Here is a 3,514-nt window from a genome sequence, read left to right as displayed (position 1 = left end):
ACCTGCTGTTAAATTGTTAATTCAGAATGCAGAGATTTGTGCCTATATTCTTGATTTTATGTATGGTTTCTCCTTTCTTTTATTCTATTTCTATATTTACTTTAAAGTTAGGACTCCCACTGCATGATCAGCTGCATAATGGCCCAAGGAAACTCTTCAGATGAGTTACATTTGCATACTACATTATTGTTGTGCACAATAGTGGCGGGGAGAATTAGTGAGATGCATAGGGGAGGGGATGTGGCTCAGTGGTAAAGCATCTGCTTGGAATGCAGAGGTTCCCGGGTTCAATCCCCAGCATCTCCAGTTAAAGGGTCTAGTCAAGTAGGCGATGTGAAAGACCTCTACCTGAGACCCTGGACAGCCGATGCCAGTATGAGTAGACAATACTGACTTTGATGGACCAAGGGTCTGATTCAGTATAAGGTAGCTTCATGTTTCCATCTATACTTCAGAACTGCTGGAATGCACATCTACAACCATATCCTGCAATGAGAAAGACAATTACATTAGGTGCTTTGCGTTCAAATGCACATTACTATGCTGATGTGAGCCCAAGTCAAACATCTGCACCCAATATGGATGCACAGTTTTCAAGCAAGCAAGGAACTGCACTTATAGACCCTTATGAACCAGCATGTTCAGCTATACCTCTGGTGGCTTTGTACCTTGGGCAACATCTGGACAGGCTACATATAAAATCTGTTGACACCTGTTTGACTTGTTCAGCATGGTGCATGCATCTTTATTTACAGGCAAACATTTTATTTACATGCAAGCTTCCTAATACTGAACTCTGATTGATAGTAGGGTTGCCAGGTTCCTCTTCACCGTTGGTGGGAAGTTTTGGAGCTGAGCCTGAGAAGGGCAGGGTTTGAGGAGGTAAGGGACTTCAATGCCATAGAGTCCAATTGCCAAAGCATCCATTTTCTCCAGGTGAACTGATCTGTATCAGCTGGAGATCAGTCATAATAGCAAGAGATCTCCAGCTAGTACCTGGATGTTGGCAACCCTAATTGGTAGACATGCAACACTTGGTTTTACATTTTTGGAAGAATTATTATTCCTATAGCTGTTGAATAACAAAAAACAATTGACATAATCCAGCCTAAGGTAAGATTTTGAAACGTTTGAAATGAGAAGTTTAGGCTATAACCCTTTTCTGAAAGTAAAACCCATTGAAGAAAATGAGACTTGCTTAGTAGACTTGTTTAGAGCCAGTGGTGTAGTGGTTAAGAGCGGTGGACTCTAATCTGGAGAACCAGTTTGGTTTCCCCACTCCACAAGAAGCCTGCTGGGTGACCTTGGGCCAGTCAGAGTTCTCTCTGAACTCTCTCAGCTCCACCTACCCCACAAGGTGTCTGCTGTGGGGAGAGGAAGGGAAGGCGATTGTAAGCCGCTTTGAGTCTCTTTAAAAGATAGAGAAAATTGGGCTATAAAAACCAACTCTTCTTCTTCTAGGATTAAATGTATACACTTAATTCGCCCTTTGAAATCAATGGGACGTGGAGCTTTCCTTTGGCTGCCTCATGCTCAAATATATTTGGGGCTGTTTTTCTATCTTTCCGTCCTTTGGAAGAACTTTTTCTGGAAGGGCTAGACAAATCCATCTGATGCCATCAGGCTTAATTTTGAACTGTGAGAAGAGGATTGCTCAGCTGCCTCAAATATCACTTGCTCATTTTTCTCTTATTACTTCATCTAGAGCTAGAATGAGAAGGAAGGTAGCAAATATTTCCCTTCAGCTGACATTTTGGCCAGAACTGAAGTATTCAGCAGCTCTATTGCCCATTAACTTTCATAATATTGATAGCCTGTTTTGTTGTGGCTGGAATGTAATGCTTATGCCCTTCTATGGGACTAGCCCCAACTGGAACATAGTTCTCAAGTCTCAACAGGAAGTAGTGCAAAGTCAGCCTAGCTCCTTATTATATTGATTTTGTTCTATAATTGATGTCTTCTGTCCTTTGCTGGGCCCTCAAGGTGGATCACAGCATTAAAATATCACACAAGAAAACACAAACAAATAAACAGCAGATGATGGAAGCAGAAAAATCACCTGTGTAAAGAATAATGAAATGAAAGAGTTGGCAATAAAAGACTTATGGCTCTATCCCCAAATTAACCCCAATTTTTCTGAATTTAAACATTAAATTGGCTAAAAGTCCACAATGAATGGGCCAGAATCAGCTTCCCTGGGGGCAAAGATTTTAAAGGTACTTATGGCTTGAAGAATTGGTTATGGCAACCCTATTCATGGCAAACCTGCTGCATATAACTGCATATAACTGGAGTAGGGATGGCAGAATCTGATCTTCTGCCTGTATTCCCCTCAGTCTGACCTTCTGACTCTATCTGCTCCCTATCTTCAAAGCAGTTGAGATGCCCATCATGGGGAAAGGAACCTTGGGTTCCACCTCTTCAGCTCATAGCTTTGCTAGGTGTGCTTTTCTAAAAAAAAAATGTATTCCTCCCTTTCTTCATCTCATACTTCTTCCATTGGTAATGTTCACTTGCTTTCAGCTTCTTAAGATCTATGTTCTTCCTGTTCACTTTCCCCTTCTTTAGCTCATTCCTTACTTTTATTTCAGTCAGATTATCATAGTCCTTTGTTTGTTGATTTCCCTTATCTCATTTTAGGCCTCATTTTTGTTTTTCATTCTTCTGCTCGTTTTTTCAGCCTGGAAATGTGATCATGCCATTTCTTGGCGGCATCTGTTCATACCCAGTTCAAGTTTTTATTATTAACCTTTAAGTGCATCCATTTCATGGCTCCTTCAGAGCTATCTGGCTTTGCTTTTACTTTATTCCATTCCATGATCTCTTTGTTCCTTAAGTCCTTTTCTGCTATCTAAGCCAAGCAATTCAACCTCTTTGTCACTTTGCATCTATTTTCTTTGATTTCTTCCTTTGTAATGTGCTGCTTATTGCAATCCAGGTCACTCCAACCATTAAGAAATATTTTAAAATACATTGTCTTCCAGTCAGCATATACTTGATTTTACCATCTGCCTCCTTTTCTTTACTTTTCTTTCTTTTCCTTTTCTCTCTCAGTTGTATTATGTTAATTTTCCATATTGTACATTTTCAGGCAGGGGTATTGTTAAAAATAATGTTGTATAACACCAAGTTTGTACTGGTGATACTATTAAATGAAGAACAGAGAAGTTCACTTGTCTTGTAGCCACTGAGGGAATCAGTGGTTGTAGTAGAATTTGAATCCACGTCCACCAGCATACTAGAGCAAGAAAAGTGTGGCAAAGAGAAAGTATTACTAGCATTGCTACTTGAAGAGCTCCAAAATAAGGAATCCATTGCGAGACATATTTCATCTGTCAGAATATTAACAACGTTTTATGAAATACCATCCTTGCACTATATTAAACTAGAGCTGCTTTTGCAGTTGTGGTATTTGTTGTTGACTTCATTGGACTTAAAAGGGTATAACTCATCTTAGGAGTAAAGGCACAGGCACCAATAGCACTGTATCACAGATGTTGCTCCAGCAAAGGTA

General features: G+C 40.0%; 1 non-coding gene across 1 annotated transcript; it reads left to right on the top strand.

Annotated features, from left to right (window-relative positions):
• Nucleotides 1-234: 234 nt before the first annotated feature.
• TRNAS-GGA (transfer RNA serine (anticodon GGA)) lies at nucleotides 235-306 on the top strand. Its single transcript has one exon. It is a non-coding gene; the product is annotated as a tRNA-Ser (tRNA).
• The last annotated feature ends 3,208 nt before the right edge of the window (nucleotides 307-3,514 follow it).

Source organism: Euleptes europaea, chromosome 5 (assembly GCF_029931775.1).
Source record: "Euleptes europaea isolate rEulEur1 chromosome 5, rEulEur1.hap1, whole genome shotgun sequence".
NCBI classification, from domain to species: Eukaryota; Metazoa; Chordata; class Lepidosauria; order Squamata; family Sphaerodactylidae; genus Euleptes; species Euleptes europaea.
This window is presented reverse-complemented; position numbering and strand designations above follow the sequence as displayed.